The sequence below is a fragment of the Ursus americanus genome, chromosome 22, assembly GCF_024610735.1.
Source record: "Ursus americanus isolate L20-20 chromosome 22, mUrsAme1.1.p, whole genome shotgun sequence".
NCBI classification, from domain to species: Eukaryota; Metazoa; Chordata; class Mammalia; order Carnivora; family Ursidae; genus Ursus; species Ursus americanus.
The window spans coordinates 33,699,791-33,723,006 of record NC_142148.1 but is presented as its reverse complement, the minus strand read 5'-3'; the positions used below and the strand labels follow the sequence as shown (position 1 = coordinate 33,723,006).

General features: G+C 42.4%; 1 protein-coding gene across 4 annotated transcripts in view; it reads right to left on the bottom strand.

Moving 5' to 3' along the window:
* Positions 1-23,216, bottom strand: part of PLCB4 (phospholipase C beta 4) — a 399,303-nt gene that overhangs the window by 233,450 nt on the left and 142,637 nt on the right. For all 4 annotated transcript variants that reach the window (XM_045808925.2, XM_045808910.2, XM_087853750.1 and 1 more), the window contains exon 2: positions 13,373-13,432. The gene's annotated coding sequence lies outside the window, so the exon portion shown is untranslated. The remainder of the gene's footprint in view (positions 1-13,372; positions 13,433-23,216) is intronic.

Sequence of the window (23,216 nt, the reverse complement as noted above, 5' to 3'; positions counted from 1 at the left end):
ATTCCATCGCACACACACGTCATAACTTCTTTATCCATCACCTGCTGGTGGATGTCCAGTTGTTTCCCATTTTTGCTATTAGGACAAAAGCTGCTATGAACAGTCAATGACAAGTCTTTGTAAGGACATACGTTTTCATTCTCTTGGGAAGAAAACTTAGTAGTGAAATTGCTGGAGTCATACTTTAAGTGTATGTATAACTTTCTAAGAATCTGCCAAATGATTCTTCTACAGAAATGCACTAAAAAAAGGTTTATTTTTGCTTTCCAGATATACAACTTTAATATTGGAATTTTCAGACTCTACACACCAGATGCCTTTCTCTGCTCCAAAAGATGCTTGCGTGTTCTTCTCAACCTCTATGGAAATCCGGTGTCCTGGAATCATCCAACATGGGACTTAAGAAACAGCTGCTGTACACAGCATTTTGTCTCGGTTTTTTTTTTTTTTTTTAATATGAGATACTGAACTAATTAGAGGAAAGATTCCCTTAACGGACCCCCATGTAGGTACGAGTAGTAAATCTGGTGAGGAGGTAACTCTCTTCTAAGTGGGTTTATATGAAGTGTATTCTCCCATACAAGGTGTCAGAATTGAAATTTCTCAATGTCCTCCATAGAGAAGACCTCAAGAGATCCTATTGCTCCTGCCTCAGCTTTATGAGACCTATCGCCATGAGATAAGAGCTGAAGGTTTCTACTAGACTATCTGATTTCCAGGGTATTTAGTATTTTAAGTCACATAAAGGAAGAAAAGTAAGCTCTCCCTCAGCATTCTCCCAACTAGGATCTGTCCCAGTGATTTGTCTCGACCAAGCCATGCAGGAATGACAGACACCCGTGGCTGACACAAATGTTCTGACTACAGTATTCATCCCAGTTTGGGAATAAAGAACCACCACTCACTCATAAATAAATGCACTTGCAATTCTCTCCAGAGTGTTATTTTCTGATTCCTGAGTATAAGCAAAGTCTATTATGAATATAAAATAAAAGGGGCCACAGAACTTTGACAGTCAAATAATCCTCATCTCAAAGCCATTTACCTGAAAGGGTCTACACTTCCCTACCTCTTGAGTCTGGGCTAGCCTGTGACTTGCCCTGTTGAACAGAATGTGGCAGAAATGATGGGTGTGCTTTTACACATACTTGCTCTCTGCCCCTTGCTCTCTCCTTCCCTGTACTTGGCTCCTGCCATGTGAACACATCCCAGCCAGCCTGCTAGAAGGCAAGAGACAAGAGGAGGAGAAATGAGCCATTCCAGCTGGGGCCATCCTAGACCAGCCAGTCCTCAATACACCAAGCAGCTGACCACAGATACTTAAGTGAGCCCAACAAAGAGCAGGAGAACTTCCCAGCCAACGCCAGTCCACATTGCCAACCCACTGAATTGTGAGCTAAATAAATGGTCATTGGTTTAGGCCACTACATGGGGGGGGGGAGGGAGAAAGAGTCCGTTATACAGCAAAAGCTAAGTGACACTTAATCACTAGGAAAATAGCTTCTTTCCCATTAGCAGTGCCTAGATTCCCCTCCCCTCCACAACTTTCCTTGTCCCTCACCGCCCTGAGCTTTTATCTACTTCCTGGTTCTAATGTCCTACTTCATCTATGCCTTCCTCAACACACCGAACGTTCCCTGTTATGGGCTGAACTATGTCGCCTCAAAAAATTCTTATGTTGAAGCTTTAACTCCCAGTTACCTAAGAATGTGGTTGTATTTGGAGACAAGGCCTTTATAGAGGTGATTAAATTAGAATGAGGTCATTAGGGTAAGCACTAATCCAATCTGGCTGGTGCCCTTATAAAGAAGAGGAAATTTAGACACACAGACACCAGGGCTGTGCCTGTACAGGGACGAGTCTACATGAAGATACAGCCCGACAGTGGCCTGGCCATCTGCAAGCCAAGGACAAAAGTCTCAGGAGAAACCACTCCTAATGACACTTCTAGAACGGTGAGAAAATAAATTGCTGTTGTTTAAGCCACCCAGTTGGTGACATTTTGCTATGGCCGCCCGAGACGACTATGCTATGACTTTATACTGCTTGTGAGGGGGAAATACTAAGTTTAACAGTATTTTCCCCTCATAATCACTCTGATAATTCCTTTCTTCAGCTTCTTCAAAGACCACTCTAAACACAAAGAATCCATATTTGCTGCAAAAAGGTTTTTAATGTGTATACTAAAGCTACCAAATAAAGTACAAAAAATAGGCTCACTTTTGGGGAAAAGGACGTTACCTCCGACACTCTCAGGGAGGGCCCTGCGTCTTTCCCCCCAAATCCATTTCTTGCTACCTTGTTTCATTTGTCCAATTTGTGTCCCTATGTAGTTACTTGGATTTTCCACTCGGTGCTCTGAATGAGAGCTCATTAATACATATACGTGTATACACGTAAACACACATGTAGCCTCTTCTAACTCTTACTCTAATGAGGGTCCAACAGAAAGCACATGCCTGTATCTTTCACCTTCCCGTTGAGGAGTGTCTAGGGGTTAAAGCAGAGCCCCCCCCACCCCCCCATCCCGGAGCAATCTCTCAGCTTCTATTAGATGAGGACTTTAAGGGCCATCTGGAAATGCTTTAAAAAGCAGTTGCCGAGGATTCACAGATAAGAGTTACTTCCAAAAGGAAAATCCCACATATTCTCAAAGGAATGGACCAGAGGTCAAACACGCTGGAAACAAATGTGAGTCATCCCAGCAACCGATCCCGGCAAAATCACAAATCACTCCCCCTCCTCCCTGCTCTGTCTTTCCACCTTCTGACTGTTTTCTGATTTTGATGCCTATGTCAGAGCTTTCCTTTATAGGAGAAGGTTTTTTCAATTATATAAACAACTTAAGATCATAACTAATACCACTGAACATAGGCACGAACCAGAACACAGTATCTAGTTATCACAGCAAATAACGGTTGTACATTTGCTTTTTTTCCAAAAGGCTGCATTGGAATTCTAATGAGCAGCTTTAACCCAACAGCCTGTGCCCTGGGTTTGCTGTGAATGCTACCAGTGCAGCTCTTGCCAAGGGTCCTAGGGAATGACCTTAAGAGAGAAAAGCCTCTGGATTCTACCATGCCTGTAATAAGCCCCCATGCAACTACATGACTGTTTAATGGGTTGCTACTTTGTCCTAAGGTGCAGTACCCCAATTCAAGAATCAGTGCAGGACAAAACAATAATAGAAGAGGAGGACGAGCCCTGAATAGCCAAAACAATATTGGGGGGAAAAAAAAAAACCACAAGGCTGAAACTCATACTTCGTGATCTCAAAACTTACTACAAAGACACAGAAATCCAACAATGTGGCACTGGCATACGGACAGGCGTACAGAACATCAGGATAGAGCCGAGGCTCAAGAAATAAACTCCTACATCATGGCCAACAGACTGTCAGGAACGCCATATGATTTCACTCACATGTGGAATTCAAGAAATAAAACAAATGAACAAAGAAAAAAAGTGACAAACCAAGAAACAGACACTTAACTATAGAGAACAAACTGTTGGTTACGAGAGGGGAGGGGGGTGGGGGATGGGTGACATAGGTGATGGGGATTAAGAGCACACTTATGGGGGGGCACCAGTCAGCACTGGCATTGGGCTCCCTGCTCATCGGGGAGTCTGCTTCTCCCTCTCCCTCTGCCCCTTCCCCCTCTCGTGCTCGCACTCTCTCGCTCTCTCCTCTCAAATAAATAAAATTTCTAAAAAAAAGAGCACACTTATCATGATGGGCACTGAGTTATGTAGAGAATTGATGAATCACTATATTGTACACCCAAAACTAATATAACACTGTATGTTAACTATACTGAAATTAAAATTTTAAAAATAAATAAAAGCAAAAAAAAATAAAGAATGCCAAGATCGTTCAGTGGAGAAAGAACAGTTTCTTAAATAAGCGGCACTGGGACAACTGGATATCCACATGTCAAAAGAATGAAGTTGGACCCCGACATAACATCATATTAAAAAAAACAAAATGGATCAATGCCATAGATACAACAGCTTTAAACCACAACGCTCTTTGAAGAAAACAGAGTTAAATCTTCATAACCTTGGGTTTGGCAATGGATTCCTAAAGAGCAAGAACAACAACAAAAAAGTTAATTCAACTTCATCAAAATTTAAAAATTTGGCGCATCAAAAGACATTATCAAGAAGGTAAAAAGGTAACCTACAGAATAGGAGAAAGTATCTGCAAGCCATATATCTGATACGGATCAAGTATTCAGAACTTTTATCAAAAGGCAATCAACCCACTTAAAAAATGCGTAAAGGAGTTGAGCAGACATATCCCCAAAGAAGGTATACAAATGGCCAACAACCACACGAAAAGACGCACGTCATCATTAGTTATCAGAGAATGCAAATCAAAACCACACGTGGTACAATTTCACACCCGTGAAGATGGCTATAATAAAAAGAAAAGGAAAATAAGTGTTGGCAAGCATGTAGAAAAACTGGAACTCTCGTACATTGCTGGTGGGACTGAAAAATGGTGCCGCCACTGTGGAGAAGAGAGTCGTAATTCTTCAAACAGTTAAACACAGAATTACAATGGGACCCAGAAATTCCATTCTTAGGTATATTCCCAAAGCAATTGAAAAGAAGGACCCGAACACATATATGCACATGTTCAAAGCAGCACTATTCACAACAGCCAAAGACGGAAACAGCCCAAATGCCCATTAATGGGCGGTGAACAGACTATGGTGTGTACATACAACAGACATTATTATTCAGCTCTAACAAGGAATGAAGCACTGACATGTGCAATATAACATAGATGAACTTTAAGAACATTGGGACTAGTGAAAAAAATGCCAGACACAGAGGTCCTGTATTGTATGATTCCATTTATACGAACCATCCAGTAAAGGTGAACCCACAGAGACAGACAGCAGATGGGTGGTTGACCGGGGCTGGGGAAGAAGAAAGTGGGGTGCACCTGTTTAATGACTACGAAATTTTCTTTGGGGTGATGAAAATATTTTGGAACTAGAGAAAGGTGGTAGATGCACAAGACTGTGAATGCACTAAATGACACGGGACTGTTCCCTTTAAAATGGTCTCAGGGAGCCTGGGTGGCACAGCGGTTAAGCGGCTGCCTCCAGCTCAGGGCGTGATCCCGGCGTTATGGGATCGAGCCCCACATCAGGCTCCTCCGCTATGAGCCTGTTTCTTCCTCTCCCACGCCCCCTGCTTGCGTTTCCTCTCTCGCTGGCTGTCTCTATCTCTGTCAAATAAATAAATAAAATCTTAAAAATAATAATAAATAAATAAACAAGAAAATGGTTTCAGGGAGCCTGGGTGGCCCAGCCAGTTAAGCATCTGACTCTTGATTTTGGCTCAGTTCATGATCTTGGGGTTGTGAAATTGAGCCCCATGTTGGGCTCCACACTGGGCATGGGACCTGCTTAAGATTCTTTCTCCTTCTGTCCCTCCCCCTTCTAAAAAATATAAAAACAAAAACCAAAAAAACCCAAAATGGTTACGTTTGGTTATGCAAATTTCATTTCAATTTTAAAAAGTTTTAAAAAGCCGAAGAGAGAAGAAAAGACAAGGCAGGCAAAGCGGCCCAGGTCTTTTAAGACTGAAGCCCCCGAGGATGGCAGAAATGAGCACCAGAAGAGGCAGTGGTTCCGGCAAACGTGGGGGGATGGGAGGGGTAGAAATACTGTAAAACCATGAAAAGAAAATGGTCAACACAGAACAGTCTGGAATCCGCAGAAACATCACTTTGTAGAGGCCCAGAGGGCAGTGCTCCCCTCGGAGGGAGAAGGTCCTCGACGTGAGGACAACATGGTACCTGGAGCTCTTCAAGGCTGGTCCTTTACAGACTGTTTGTTTGTTTGTTTGTTTAAATAAATATTTATTTATTTATTTATTTATTTATTTATTTATGTATTTATTTATTTTTTACAGAAGCAAGAGCATTGGGCTGTGGAGGAGCAGAAAGCGGCCAGCCAGGGAACCAGCAAGTAGTTTGGAGCCTCAGCAAGAGCCACGGGAAAGGAAACCTGAAGCAACCCACCGGGTACGGTAAGACAGGTCCCATATGGGCACCACCTCGTTCTCGGGAAGCAGCTTACAGAAGCATCTCCCGCATTTTCCAGATGGGAAAACCTAGGCCCCGGGCTTCAGAGCTCCCATTCTCGCTCCCACACCGTGAGACTTCCAGCCAGGTGAGCAAGGAGAGAAGTCCCCAGGGGCATCATTGGGCTTTAAAGTAAACCTCCAACTGCTTCGGGATGTGGGGTTGACTTCTCTTTCTTCTCAGTTCCACAGAGACCCTTTGACAGATCTCCGATGAGAAGATGCGCTGCACCCCCAGATTCCAGACCGCTGTATTATTACTCAAGGAGTGTAAAAAACACTCCCAGCACATGAGCTGCTTGCTGCTTGTTTTTTTGTTGGTTTTTTTGGTTTTTCTTCCCTGAGTACTGCCTTCTCCCAGCAACCTGGACGCTCACTGTGGAACCGCACGTCCTCTGGCTACGCGGACGGGTCAGCCGGTCCCATCAGCACTCTCACCAACAGAGCCACCGAGCCCTCCTCAAACTGCTCTCTCCTCCTGCCTCTGTGACACGGATCCCCCCCAGGGGCCACAAAATATGGCAAGAAATGAAGCAGCTGATCGGGGAGAAACAAGTCCAAGGTCACAGGCTGGTTCCTCTCCCAGGAGGGTTTATTTTAGTCCTCAGGCCTCAGTCAGTTGCCCTTTCCCACCTGAGGACAGCAGCCAAGATGCCTGCTCCTCTTTTCATTTCGGAAAAGTAGGTAAGGACTTTTCAAACGCCACCGTTTCCACTGGGCTTTTGCCATTTTGTTGTTGTATCACAAAAATTACAAAGACCAGAGCTAGAATTTATCCCCCCCCTTTTATAGAAACAGACCCTACAAAGCGAACAGTTCCATATGGCGGGGGGGCAATCCATAGTTCAGGCCTGGAAAAGACTCCAGATGCTCAATTCAAAATGGGAGTCTGCAACACTGAGGGGAGAAGCTCTTGGTGTCAAGACCACACACGGGCCCTTGGGAAATGACACACAGAAGCAATCTTATTAGCGTAATGATTTCAACGGTAGCGTCTCACAAGCTACGTGTGAAAAGCCCAAAGAAACTGAGAAATATAAGGGCAAGAGCTAAAATTTTCTATCCAGGACTGTTAGGTATTTTCTAGTTTCTTCCAATCTTTTAGGAAATAAGCTGGAACAAACAACTTCACTCATACCACAAACTTTTAGAATCTTGCATTGAAACTTCTTTGGGGGGTTTGAAAAACAGGACAAACCTTAAGCACTTTAGAGCAGAAAACTGACCTTTTTTGTCAAATGTATCCTACTATAATTTTATGCTTAATACTTTTCTTCTCTACAATATTTTTATTGAAGCACAGTGGATGCTAACATTTTGAAAATAAAGAAAAACTGGGCGTTTTTTTTGTTTTGTTTTGTTTTGTTTTACAGTGAACAACTGTATTCCCACCACCTAGTTTTTTGGAATAGCTGGCTTTTTATTCACCCATCCATCAGCTCCTTTTTAAAAGATGTATTTCACAGTAAGTTGCAGACTTCAATACACTTCGCCTCTAAACTCTTTCACTGCTGGCATTTTAATATTTTCTAGTTGAAGGTTGTGACTTCACAAGAGGAAGAAGGGAAAGGAAATCAAAGTTCATTGTATCTCGTTTCAGGGTCTGAGTTGAGACAAATTTGAGATTGTGGCAAGGGATAGAGACCTTCCTAGAAAACCCAGGAAGAAGCAGGAAATACAGAATGCTGACCTCCCTAACTGTTAGTGAGTTATCTTCCCAAAGTCATGGTGTTGGCCCCACACCCACCTTCCCTCCTTCCAATCACCGTGTGAAAAGAAGCCCATTTGGCCAAGAAGATCCAAGAAATAAGCAACAGACAGCCATCCCAGAAACGGAAAGATGGTGAGAAAAACCCTGTTGTTGGCCAAGGTGGAGAATTCTCTCTTCTGAGGAAGACAACCATGGGTGGTAAAGGTGTGCCCTTTTGGTAAGGGGAGTAAAGGGTTAGAAAATTCTTCCTTTCCTTTGTTTTTGCTCTTTTCTCTCTCACCTTTCAATTCCCCCACAAATCAGAAAAGGGAGGAAAACATTTGAGGCTGGGGTATGCCCTCCACTTGGAATGCCTCTAACAGTACAGACTAAGTGAAGATAATGAAAAATGAAGGGAAGGCCAGGGCCTACTCATTGACTAAGCAGAAGACTAGATTTTTCTTAAGGGCAGCCCAGTCCAGCTGACCAGGGAAGGGTAGGAGAGAGAGCCACTGTGCAGAAGTATGCCCAGGAAGGAATAGTCTATTCATGCTAGACCATTCCCAGAGCATCCAAAGGGGCCAAGATGGGTATAGCAGTGACACTGGAGAGGGTCACTGTGGCAGATGGTATTTCCAATGTTCTCTTCACAAAACGTGACTTTAACACTCCTTCCACTGAGAGGTGGGCTTTTAAGTCTCCTCCCCTTAAAACTGGGCAGGTTTCTGATTCATCAATAACCCAATAATGTGACAGAAATGATGCAACAAGACTTCCACGGTCAAGTCATAAAGTAATGCTGCTTCCACCTCGTCAGCTGGAATCATCACACCAGATCCCATGCAAGCAGTCTGGCTGCCCGGAAGCCGCCATGCTGTGAGGAGGCCCACAGTTGCCCAGGAAGAAATCCTGAGTCTATGTTAAGAGAGAGAGGGGTAAGTCAGCCATCAGCTGCTCCAGCCTCTTGCTCTTTCTGCTTCAGAAGCCATCAGAATGCAACCACTGGAGTGACCCCAAACCAGAAGGACACAATGGAGCCCTACCCTAATCCCTGACCCACAGAAGTGAGAGGTGAAAAGGCGACCACTGTGGTTTCAATCCACATATTCTGAAGTGATTTCTTACATAACGATAAATAATTAAAACAGACCCCAGCATATAAACTAGATCATGAGGATACCTTACTCCATGCATTGGAAAATTCAGGGTTTTGAACTTGGTATCAATCTAGTCACTACCTGCCTTTCCTACTGTGTATTTAGTACTCCAGCCTCATCAGTTTACATGCAAGTATCCAAACTTTTTTTTAGAACCTTCTAACACACATTATCTACATACACACACACATTTTTCCATTACCTAAGATGCTCTTCCTTTCCTCTTTGAAATCTTTATATATACTACCCTTCATTCATGATTCGTTTTCCTCCAAAAAGTGACCCTAGGATTCTGCACTCTTGAAGGTTATCAGTGACCTCTCAGCTGCCAAACCCAATCATTTTATTTATTTATTTGAGAGAGAGGAAGAGATTGGGATGGGAGGGGGAGAGGCAGAGAGAGGGAAGGAAAGAGAGAGAATCCTAAGCAGGCTCCACACCCAGCACAGAGCTCAGTGTCACGATCCTGAGATCATGACCTGAGCTGAAATCAAGAGTCAGATGTTTAACCAAATGAGCCACCCAGGCGCCCCCAAACCCAATTGTTTTAATCACAATCCGTAACTACAGGGCTTTAAGTTAACAAATGCAGACAGCACTGCCTCATCCAAGACAGATCAGCTCACTTTCTTTGGAAAGCAGTGCCGCCTCATGTCTTTGATGAACACAGTTACCAAGCTGGGAGATTCAGGAGTGCTAACAAAGTCTTATCTCAAAGGAAGTAAGCCTCTTACCAGAGTTTTTCTGTAACGTCCTGAAGTCGCACAGTGCCACTAGCCAAATGTGGCTTTTGAGGATGTGAAATATGGCTGGTCTGAACGGAGATTTAAGTATAAAATATACACCAGATGAAAGAAATGTAAAATCTCATTAATAATGTTTATATTAATTAAATGTTAAAATAATAATTAGGATGTGCTAGGCTAAATAGATTATTAAAATTAATTTCAACTGTGATCTTGGACTTTTCAGCCTCCAGCTCAGGCTGCTATAACAACCAATTCCTTTTTACTTTTTTAATGAGGCTACAAGAAAAACTGGAATTGCATATGCTGCTCATATGAAATTTCTATTGGACCGCGCTTTTGTGCTCTGCCGAATTAAAGGCGCCCAAGGAAACACCATCTATATTTCCCTAAAAAGTTCGTGGGAGAAAATACTCTCAAAAGCAAAGGTCAAATATTAGGGAATAAAAAGGATGGGTAAAAGAGAATGCAAAATAACAGATTTCGTATGTATGCTCAAAAACGCCACTAGCAAGAATAATTGCCAATCATACAATCACACAATATCCTTGCCTTCTTTTTCAGGGCATGAAAATCACTATTCAAGATGACATTCATCTAAGGAAAGCCTTTGAAATTTCAGATTTTATCTTTTTAACTCTAATATATGTAGAAATTTTATTCATTGCAAATTACCTAGGTATCTCTCCACACTGCAATCTCTTTAGGACTTGGATATTTGAAGCAGTAGCTTTTTACCTTCTCTAGGGAAGAAAGTACATCTAAAGTGCTTCTGAGAGTGCAGAAGACTTGTCCCAGGAAATGGCTGAAAGCCTAAGGGATGAAAAATGGGTTTGTAGGAGTGAGGGCATGACCTGGCATGCTGCTAGGGAGAGCAGACAATCCAGGGTCCTGTCCAGATATCACTGGGTCCCTTTTCACTGTCCTGTGTGCCCATATGTACTTTGCTTCTAAGAGATGGCACTTGCAAATTTCTTCAAGGGAACACCCCTTAACTATTGGAGCTGCTTCGCCCACAGATGCAAAGAACCAAAACGCTCCCAAGTTCACAGCCCCCCTCCCACCAGTCCCCAGCCGGAGGCTGATGCAGGGATAGGAAAGCCCAGGCCCTTGCCCTGAGGCAGAAGGAAGAGGTTCTCGGGAGCTATTATGCTTCCGAGCGTTCCTCCAGGATCAAGGCTGAGGCAGGGACTTTGCTCGAATTATCTCCCTGCTTGCTTCTTTCCTCTCTCTCTCTCTCTCTCTCTCTCTCTCTCTCCAACTCACTTGTTTCTCCTGGGAGCACTGTCTTAATAAGACACTTGCACAAAAATCCCTCATCTTGAGTCTGCTTCTGGGGAGCTCAGCCCAAGACTCTTGTCATGCATGAATGGACTCTAAGAAAACATGAAACCAGATTCTTGTTGTTGTACCAGGAATAAGAGCTTCTATATAGAATACTTAAGAGTTTAAAATAACTGCACTATCCACATTTTAATAAGAATCATCTTTGTTACTGAAGAGCATTGCAGCAATGCTAGGACACAGGTCTTCAGTCTAAAAAAGATGCTAATAGCTGGCTATATGTGTACACACACACACACACACACACACACACACACAGGAAAGAAGGTATCAAAGGTTGTTTTCTTTTTTTCCATGAAATGTGAAGACCACCTGTGGTTTGACTAGACTTATAAATTCCTCTTTACCAAGAGTCATCCTGAAGCTAGAAATATAATGGTGAGGGTAATTAATCCAAAAGTAGTCTTTTTGGTCTTTACATAAATATTTTCTATTTTAGGAGTTGATGCCTAGCACTGATAAAAAGCCAAGTTGAATGAGACACAAATAAGAATATATTCACCTTATGCCATCACGGGAATTAAAACATATTCTGAATGCCTATTGTGCATGCAACAGGCCTAAAACAAATGTTTTGAACTAATGGACAGTCAGAGATACTCATGATGGGAACCATGGAGAAATAAAGCAGGTGTTCAAGACAAAACCAGAAGAGTTCCAGTTCCCAGGTCTAGATGTTTCCAATTTTGAATATGGGAAGAGATTATAAAAGAATAAGATTCCAATTCAATGCAAAAAAACTGTCTCTTAATATAAGAAACCCACCAACCAAATGTCCCTAGAGTTGAATTTAATTTTTTAATAAAGGACAGAGGGAAATAAGAGAAGAAATTCTCCCTTTGGGAGGAGGGCAAGACTAAGGTAAGGATAACCACCCCCTGGTGACGTGTGGGGCCCCGATTCCTATCAGATCCTATTTGAGATGGGACTAGAAAAAGAGCCCACATGCTAGACTAGCTGCCTTAGGCCCTCAGTCCATCCAGAGCTTTTGTAAAATCAACCACACGATATTTATACCACTTCATATAGAGAAACAACTTCTTGGAACTTAAAATATTTAACAAACACTTCGGTTTTTTTAAAAACTTTTGGATCAAGCACTTATTTTCACTAAGCACATAAATTCTTCATGTATAATAAGCTGATGAAAATGATTTATTTCTTAAGAATAACAACTATTACGCAGAGACAGTGAGCAGTCCAGAAAAATGTAATAAAGGCTAAAAAGCAGATGTCATGTCTACACTGATTTAAAGTCCCTGGAGAATTATTTAGCAACCCCCTACCCCAACACTGGTTTGCCTGCTAAGACATGGTTTATGAGTCATCCATGGGAAGCAGTAAAATAACAGTGCCCTTGACTAAAAATAGGTAGGGACATTCAATGATAAATCTACGTTCCTGATATTCTCGTGTCACCATTAAATACTGATCACTTTGGGAAGTGGATTCTTCTCTCCCCATACAGAAAGGCTGGAAGAAAATCACCCCAACAGACCCCCACTGGAAGGTAACAGAGTGTGCGATAGGACTTGCAACATGGAGGGGGAAAAATAACATTGACTTTAAGTGCCTGGAACCTGGAGTTCACCTGCCAGGATAAGCAGTAACGTTGGTTATCTTTTTCGTGTTTTTACTATGAAATGACTTCTTGTCTGTTGAAGTAAGAAAGAACATATAGCCCAAGTGTTTCCCTTATAACAGCAATTAGAAGATAGGAATTTGATTAAGAGGTCAGAAAAAAACAATCTCTCATCTTCACCAGGATCCCAGCTCTAGAATGAAGCCCTGGCAAGTTATAGTTCATAAATAAAAAGAATTGGCCATATAACGATATCGCTGCCTCCCATTTCAGAATTTCTTTAAAGATTGGTAAAATGGAACTCTAGAGGGGCACAGGGAGAATTTATTTTTATATCTTCTCCACAGGTGGTTTCCCACGAAATGGACAATGAGCATAGTTGTGATTTTTTCACATCCATGGGAATCTTCTTCAACAATACCTACATAGGACTGAACCCAAGTCATGCATTTCTCCTCAGAAAGAACCACAGAGAACAGTTACTTAAATAATACCTGACTGCTCACTAAATGCAGACAATATTACCACAGACAGCAAGTAGAAAATCTCATAAAGGTTAAAGTGGAATGAATGAACTAGAATCTGGAAGATGCCAGGGGACTAATGCTCCACCGCATGAAGTAAGTGTCTAGGAATCAGTTTTGAGGGGCATCTCGGATAGTACATCAGTATAAATCAAGGGAGATTTACTGTATAGAAAGTTCTAGAACCCCACAACTAGAAACTCTACCACAGTGTGCAGAATACTCACCAGGCAGCTCTGGATGGACTGCGAGTGATGTCCACTTAGTTAAACGCACAGCACTGTCCTCTGTGAAGCAAGCAGACACAGACCAGAGAAAAATCAATGTGAAGGGCCTTTAGGATTCTCGTGTAAAGAAACAGATTTTTGCACTTCAAAATCAAAATCTATAATATTTTTTTAAAAAACACATCAGAAAGTCACATTACTGTAATAGTGACATTAATTTCCAGATGAACAACAAAAATAACACAGTCTTCCAATCAGAAATATTACTGCTATGCCAGCCTACAGGGTTTACAAACCCTTTTACTAAGCTGCTGAGCTCCTCAACCTCTTATCAAGATAATTAAGGAGCAACTGAACAAGGCCATCTAAAATCTTTTAGAATATAAGGATTTTTTTTCCTGATTACCAGTAAAAATGTCCTTAGAGGAACTGTAATTTTAAGAAAAAGACTGCCCTTTCAACAAAGAGCAGTGCTGAACACAAAAGATTTGCATCTGTCTACAAAAAAGGTATTTTTGCTGCGTGTTTTTTTCTTGTCTTTGTTAACAAGTTGTTTATGTAGATTCTAGATTTGACACTGAAATTTTGGTTTGGTGAAAATTTAGATTTTGAGATCCTTCCAAGATGGAGTTGGCAGTGGCGGCGGGGGCGGGGAGGGGGGTCAGGTGGTATCAGAAGTACACAAAAGTTAAGAGGAAGACCATTGGCATTTGGGAAGAAGGGAAGAGGCAGAACATGTGGGAACTGAGACATGGGAAAATTTTATCTGTAAAATTTAAATTGGGCTATCATGAACATCATCGTCGATGCATAGAGATTTCTACAGCAGGGTCCTAGGTAGGATGGTATACCCACAATGCAAGACTATTCCATTAAAAAGAAAGTAGCCAACATGGATCTATGTGGACAGATATAGGGGGGGGAAATCAGGTCATAGTATTAATTTTTAAAAACTCTAGTAGAGTTATATGTGTACCATGACCCCACCATGTTAAAATAAACCTCACTAGTCTATGTATAAACATTGTTCGATGAAGAGAATATATTTGGAGGGATAACAAGAAACTTGAGTTTGCCTGACTCTGGAGAATTGGTACTGAAGGGAGGTAAAAAAGAAAAGAAAGAGGAAGCCAGGGTGGCTTAGTTGGTTAAGCCTCAGACTCCTGGTTTAGGCTCAGGTCATGATCTCAGGGTCCTCTGAGCCCTAGCATTGGGGTACACTCAGTGCAGAGTCTGCTTGTCCTTCTCGCTCCCCCTCTGCTCCTCCCTTTCCCCACCCCCTCAAACACTTGCGCACTCTCTCTCAAATAAAATATTTAAAAAGAAGAAAAAGGAAAAAAAAGGACCTTTGCATTTTAATCTAACATTTCACCATTATGTAATCTTCTACCAAGAAACCTATTACTTTTATAATTGAAACTGATAGAGAAAGAATCCAATTCATCTCTAACTCTCTAGAGGGGGGGAAAAAACCACTCCATTTTAAATATTCAGAATTAGAGAATATCCAGTATCATGTGCACTTACTTACTGATTTAGCGAATATCTACTATGACCCAGGCTCTAAGCACGGATTGTATCATCATGTTTAATCCACATAAAAACTCTAAGATGTATATACTGTGATTATTCCCATTTTATAGGAAACTGAGAAGTGACTCTTCAGAAACCACACAGAGCTGGCATTCAAACCCAGGCACGTCGACGCATGTTTAGCATCCATGGTACAGGCTCCTCCATCGCACTTACCCTATTTTAATACTATATTTGTGATAAGGTATCATAAGAAAGTACTGAAAACCATCAGGGATACTCCCAGCACCTAGCAAAGTGCCTACCATACCGCGTGTGCTCAGTAAATCACTGAACAGGTAAATAATTAGGTGGCCCGCCTACAACTGGGAAATTAAACTACATAACTACTTTATGCCTCCTGGGATGATGAAACAAGCTGAGTTTTAAAAACACTCATGGATTAATGCCCCTACCATTCCATGCTCCTCATTTTGAGAAACCACTTGCCACCCAAGTCCTCCTGGAACAAAAGACTTGAAGACTGGACATGTTTTCCTTTTCCTTCTCTAAGTCCCTGGTAACTATCCAGCATAAAACTGATGTGTTGTTCCATAAACCTTTTTAATTCTGTGCATGGCTAGGATACTGCCAACATTTAAGAAAGCCAGTGATGACATACTTACCTACCAAGAAGTGAAATGGTATAAGCAGTTTGTCGTAAACCATTTAGCTACTGGCACATGGCAGATGAACTTGGTGTTACAGTCATATATGAATCAAGGTTTCAACTTACTGCCTTCTTCATTCTAAAATTATGACTCTAAGTGTTAAAGTGTACAAATGGGTTCTTGGTAAAGGAGAGACTGCACGTGCAAGTAAGTGTGTATAAGCCTCTGGATATCTGTGTTTATGTGTGTCTTTGTGTATGCTTTTGGTCTTTCAAAAGTGGAATATTTTTCTGTAACACAGAAAGAAACCTAACAAACAGACAAAACCCCCAAATCCTAGAATCCTATTGCTGCTGATAAACAAAAACTGGTTTTCATTCAACAAGGGTGCCAAGACTATTCAATGTGGAAAGAACCTACTCAACAAATGTGTTGGGACAACTGGATATCCACATGCAAAGGAATGAAGGTGGACTCCTACCTCACACCATACACAAAAATTAGCTCAAAATGGCTCACACATGTAAATATAAGAGCTAATACTATGAAACTCTTCGGAGTAAATACAACCTAAGTAAATCTTTGTGATCTTGGGTCAGGCAATGGTTTCATAGATATGGCAGCAAAAGCACAAACAATGAAAGAAATTATTTGACCTCATCAAATTAAAAACTGTTGTGCCTCACAGGTCACTATTAAAAAAGAGAAAAGACAACCCACACAATGGGAAAAGATTTTTGCAAATCATTTATCTAATAAGGAACTTGTATCCAGAGTATGTTAAGAACTATTGTAATGCAACAAAAAGACAAATAACCCAATTTAAAAATGGATAAATGATCTAAATAGATACTTCCTCAAAAAAAGACATACAAATACACAAAGAGATGTTCGATCATCAAAGAAATGCAAGTTAAAACCACAATAAGCTATTACTTCACACCCACTAGGATAATTATAATCAGAAGACAAATTATAACAAGCATTAGTGAGAATTCGGAGACATCAGAATGCTCAAACATTGCTTGTGGAAATAAAATGATGCAGCCACTTTTGAAAGCAGTCTAGCAGTTCCTCAAATGGTTAAACATAAAATTACCATATGGCTCCCTAACTCCACTCCCAGGCATGCACCCAAGAGTAATAAAAGCATATGTCCATATAAAAAAATTACATGCTTTTCCGCAGCAGCATTATTCATAATAGCCAAAAAGTAGGAACAATCCCAACGTCCATCAAGTGGCGAACGGGTACGCAAAATGCAGATGGAGTATGACGGAATTTTACTCAGCAATAAAAGAATGCAACGTGGAGATGTGTGACATCATGGATAAACTTTAGAACGCATCATACTAAATGAAAGAAGCCAGTCACAAAAGACCACACATTCTAGGATTCTGTGTATAGGAAATGTCCTATTCTAGGCAAATCCACAGAGATACAGAGCAGATTAGCGGGTGTGTAGGACTGGAGGGGCAGGGAAGACAGGGAAGGAGCGCTCGTGGGTGTGAGCGATGGAAGTGTTCTAAGATTAAACCGTGGGAATGGCTGCACCAGAAACCACTGAAATCGTACGTTTTAAGTGGGTGATCTTTATGGTAGGTAAATTGTATTTCATTAAAGCGGTTTTTTAAAAGGCTGGATTTCGGTGGGTCTGCCAGTGAATATTAGTTGACTTCTCTCAAAAATGACAAAGCACTTATTCAGATTCTTCAAGGAAACCCAGTAAGTGGGGACTATTTACACTTCTAAAAGATTTGCTGTCATAATTCTCTGCGGGATTCCTTGGGATGGGAAATACACACAATCGTATGTCACCCTCGCTAAAGAGGTGCACACGCACGGCCCTGGCGCAGGCACTGCTCCCAAGCCGTAACAAAGGACCAAGAGCTCACCGCAAACGACCAGTAACGAGAGAAGCCGCAGTGTTTGCGATATGGTCTTATTTCAAAGCAACAGGGGAGCTGTAGCCTGGGTGCAGTTTCTATTTCTCAGTAGAGGGAGAAGAAATTTACAAATCTCTGAGGGTGACAGTGCCAGGCTAGTTTTTGTAAATCCCCATACTGAACACAAAAGGACTGGCATTTAATGTCCTCCCCGAGATATTCAATATTGAGATTTCGGTTTTCAAATGAAGAATGACTGGGCAAGACTGAATCAAAACAGCATCATTTCACGCCGATCTGCTATTGAACATGGAAATGACTGTTTTGTAAACAATGTTTGAGAAAAGTCATGTCAGTGAGTTTGTGCAACCTACAAAGCACCTCAAACCTTTGTAGCTTCAATCAATAACTCTTTTGGTTCACATGGTGATCTCAAGTTTGCAAAAACGGCAAGAGGTTGGGACCCAAGGTACAAGCACTTTACAAGCCTCTGCTGTGTCCGATTTGTTGGCATAGCTTTGGGCAAACTTAGTCACGTGGTCAAGTCCACACTTAAAGGGTGTAGACACAGGCTCACCCTTTGCTGGGTCAGTGCACACTACTAGGGTGTGGCTGCAGGGACGGGAAGACTTCGTGGCCATTTTTACAATCTGCCACAGCATCGTGTCCCAACAGGAAACACACTGCCATTAACGGTCCAAGGAGAAATGTCTTACAATTTCATTACAGTTTATTATTAATGGTGCAGCTTACATGTAAAATACAGGTAACTTACAATGGTACATGGGGAGATAAGGTACAGTGCACCTTTATTAGCACTTGTCTTCTCTTTATGGAAAACAGTGTCATTTTTCTATTGGAGTCAAGTACATCACTACAAATATAGTTTCATAGCTATTTACCATACTCATGTTGCCAGACTGCCACACAGTTGCTGTTTGTGTCTTGTTTTTTGTTTTGCTTTTACCAGTTACGTTTTCTTTTTAAGCAAATATATAGAAATGGAAAGGATAGGTAATAAGTTCAGGTGAAAGATTTGGCCATAGAAGCAGCTCATGAAGAACTCAAGTTTAGAACCCTGTCGGATAGGACAATGCTTCTCAAACTTTAATACGTATACAACTCACCGGGGTACGTGGATGAACCGCAGATTCTGTTTGGGACAGGTCTGAGCTGGGACCAGAGACTGCAACTCTACCAAGCTGACCCTGCCGGTTCGCAAACACGCTCAGAGAGCAAGCAAGTAGAGGGGCAGAGGCCCGACCATCAGACAGAGCGGAGGGCAGCCTTTACTAGCTGTGTGGTCTCCAGCAACTGACCTCACCTCTCTGAAACCATCTCCTGCTCTGTGAAATGCAGGTCATCTTAGGACCCACCTTAGAAATTGGGGACAGGGTGAAAGGAGAGGAGACATACACCAGGTACGTAGGATGGTGCCAGACAGACAGAAGGGCCCAATACTGGCTTTGTCTTCTTTCAGAGTTAATGACTTCCCGAACAGTCCTCGAATGGAACCGTAGGTTAAGAAAGATAAATGGGCAGGCCAAAAGACACTGCGTTAGCCTAGAGTGGTACCTTGTCACAACACTAAGAGTAAGTGGATTTTAGAAACATGTATCACCAGTGCCATCACATTGGATATTTTTTGCATATCGACATTTATTGAGCACCCACTGTGGGCCAGACCCTGCTCCCGGCTCGGAGGACAGGGCAGTTAACAAAAACAAAACTCCAGGGGCGCCTGGGTGGCTCAGTCGTTAAGCGTCTGCCTTCGGCTCAGGGCGTGATCCCGGCGTTCTGGGATCGAGCCCCACATCAGGCTCCTCCGCTATGAGCCTGCTTCTTCCTCTCCCACTCCCCCTGCTTGTGTTCCCTCTCTCGCTGGCTGTCTCTATCTCTGTCAAATAAATAAATAAAATCTTTAAAAAAAAAAAAACAAAAAACTCTAGGTCCTCACTGAGCTTACACCCTCCTGTTCTCTGTCTCCCTAACATAGCCTCACTCCTCTGGGCCGTAGTGGGGAGGCTGCCACGGGCCTGATCTGACTACATACACGTTTAAACGATCACCTTGGGAACCTGTAAGGTTTGAGCTGGTTGCCAACATTTAAGAATGGGTGATTTCATAAACCTCTCTGGAGCCCCAGCTTCTCTGGGAAATCTGGAAAATTTAGCATCCCAGACCCAGACTGCTGGGGGTAAGGCAGCCACAGCTAAGAGGCAAATGTCCCTTCTAAGAAAGCTTGGGTTCTAGTTCCCCCCAGCTTCTCCCTCACCCCCCCCAGTCCCCGTCCCATCTCTTCTGCCCAGACAGCCCCCTCACCTATGTCCTCCTGCTCCCCATCTCCCCCGGGTTTGTGAGCCCTAAAAATAAAGGCATAGTCAGCAACAATTATAAGCACAAAGGAAGGGGCCTCCACCTCCCTGTTCTGCACATTCTTCCTTTACTATCACGCAATAAACGTCCTGCCAGAGAGCAATTTAGCACCTCGCTAAGGCTACAACTGCCAGTTCGAGAAACCACTCTAAACTCTGCCCAAAAAAGTTAACAGCTCCTGTATCTGTCATTTACTGTGGCTCATCAGCTTTAAAATCTGTAACTGGGGGCTCCTTCTAGGAGCTTATTATGTGTTGTTTTTGGATTTTTTTCCCCTAAATAATAATGGTTTGCAATTACCCACTTATGTTCTTTTGCCAGGTTTCCCCTGCGTACTGGTTTTCTGGACCGCATAACAAACTGCCACAAACTCCGTGGCTTAAAACAAGACATATTTATTAGCTCTGAGTCCTGCAGGCAGAAGTCTGGCACAGCTGCTGGGTTCCCTGTGCAGCGTCTCACAAGGCCAGAATCAAGGTGCCTTCAAGGCTTCCTTTCCCCAGGCGGAGGAGTAACTGGCTTCCAAGCTCAGCCAGGTTGTTGGCCAATTTTATTTCCTTGTAGTCATAGCACTGTGGACTCATCTCCTTGCTGGCTATCAGCTGGGGGCCACTGTCAGGTCCTAGGTGCCACACCTCCACTCCCTGCCACACGGCCCCCATCATCTTCAAAGCCGAAGGTGGAAAATCTCCCTTGCATGGAATCCTTCTCTCTCTCTTCAAATCTTTCTTCAGTCCTTTATAGGGGCTTAGCTGATTAGGGCAGGCCCACCAAGGAAAAGCTCTCACCCTTCAAGCCAACTGTGTAATGCAACATAACCTCACCACAGGAGTGACACGGTCCCAGTCCTGGGGATTAGACAGGGTGCACACACCAGTGGGTGGGAGCCCTGGGGCCATCTTGGAATTCTGCTTACCATACCTAGTAATCACGAGCACGCATTTATCTCTGCATGTAGTTTTCTTCTCAGGCTGGGAGCTGAGGTCATCTCACAAGAGAAGCTAACTGGTCAGCAGAGAGAATCTATGAACGTTGAAACCAAAGAGTATATTTCTAGCAACTCTCGCATTCATCACTGGAGTTGTTAATGTTCTTAGGGTTCCGCTATCTTACCCCAAGAATACAAGCACTCGCCAAATTCCAAATCTACAGCAGAAGTTTCTCCCCTTTCACTTAAACTGAACCATTATGAAACGAAATCTCTAGAATATTGACATTCTAGGAAGAGGAGGAGGAAGAAACAAAGATGAAAAACAAACACGTACCGGCACCTAGAAGGACAAAAAAATTTTTTTAAAGAAAAGTGACCAAAAAAATAATGCCATGGGCTGAAATTTTTTAAATTAAATTATGTTTTCTACATGATGTCAACCAATTTAACTGCTTTTTCAATCAACTGACCTACTTGTAAGTTATATAGAGGCAACATATACAAAAACCTCACTGATATTTAAAGGAAAAGGATAAAGATAATTAAAGCATGCTTCATACATCTACAAACACAAGATGTATTAGTTGGGGTCTTTTTTACAGAAGAAAAAGAAACTAAGAAATCTCCCTTTGAAAACACATTAGGTTAGAGAGCAAAACTGGCAGATAAATAGTAATAATTACCAATCAATGAGAAATTACTACGTCCAGGTATTGCTCATTGCTTTATGCGTATGAACTCATCCAATCGCGCCAAACTCTATAAATAGAAACTTTTTACTGCAGAGGGCATGAAGACACACAGCAGTTGCATCACTCATCCAGAGGCACAGAGCAAGCGAGCAGAGGAGCAGGACTTTAAACACGGAGGATCTGGCTCCAGCGCACTTACTTTTAAGCACCGCCATCTGCCTGTGCACCTATCTGGGCTCCAGCACTGTGAGATGGGGGCGCTTTCTGTGCCTTCCATACAGCACAGGTGGTGGCTAAGTACATATGCAATATATTCAGATAGGTCTGGCTCATGGCCAAGGGACAAATGGGCACCGCTACCCTGCCAAGGGTGTGTTTCTATCATTTGCATAAGGACACCCTATGTCCCAGTAGCAGCCTTATCCAAGCAAAGCTATGAAATAACCCAAACATTCTCTACCCCCCAAGATCTTTATTTGAAAGGTGGGGGGCGGAGGGGGGAGAGGAAAAATATAATTGATCCCTTTTTCACTCCTTCCAAACCCACCTTTTTCCATTAACCTGCTTTCTGAAATTCAGACATTATGAAAAGATAGGAATAAAGCAAAAACTAACACTAGAAGCGAAGAAGAGAAACCGCTGACTCCCTTTCCTTTTGTCGAAAACAAAGTGAGCTTTCCTCTAGGTCATGAGAAAGGAAAAAAAATCTACAGTTGAACAACCTCATACCTTTTCCATTAACTTCCACCGAGCCACCAGCAGCACAGACCCCAAGAAAGCCATGCTTAGCAGTAGTAGTAATAGGGTCACGGAAGGTGGAGCTGGGGTGGGGAGCACACTGTTACATCTTGACTTTTGCATTAAAGGTATGTTTGCATCCGAGATTCATTTCCACAAGGAGGTTGGATGAACCCACAAGTTGGGCGACATTTACTCAGAGTCCTTGCGTGGTACTTGCAAGGCATGACCAAGGACTGTTACCTTGCCAGGGCGCTCGGTGCGAGGAGTAAGAGACTAGAACTATACTTCACTTGGTCCTCTCTATGGTTCTCCTATGATCCCCATCTCAGCTCCAGTGTCCTAGTGGCAGTCACATAGCAGAAATCACAGAAATATAAATGTCATTATATTTTATATATTTAAAATTCTCTATATTTGTAATATATTTACTATTTTTAGATATATATTTTTATATTATATATAAATACAAACTCTGTCAGAGAAGCTTCCCTTTATTATGACGCTTTGTGGTGTTGCTTGTTGTGGGTCTTGGTCTTTACACGGTTTTGTTAGAATTTCTCATGCTACATAATTTGCCTTAAAGCTGCCATGCACTGAAGCCAGAATACTTAAGTATGTTCGGGATGGAACATAACACTTACAGCCCCTGGCTGCCTGTGGTCATCAGTGAGCCTCGGAACATTCAAGCAGGGTCTTAGTTTCAGAAACCTGGATATATGCCAACCCGGGTAATTATTCTCTGCCTACCTAATTTCCCCAGGCAATTTCACTGAAAATGGTATTATCCGTCACCTCAGTTCTCATCTGCTCTGAAGTGTCCCTGTGTCCTGTTTCTTCCCTCCATTATAAGCTAACTGAGCTGGTTTCTTTTTGAAGCTTAAGTTGAAAAAAATGTTTCTGAATCTCTCCAGGGGGAAAATATCAGATAAATATGAGCCATTTAATTAGTCACAAACCAGTATACTGAATAGCGCTGGTAGCAGTTGCAAGACACCCCTCCTTGCTGCCTACCCTTATGAAAAGTCTCTTTTATAG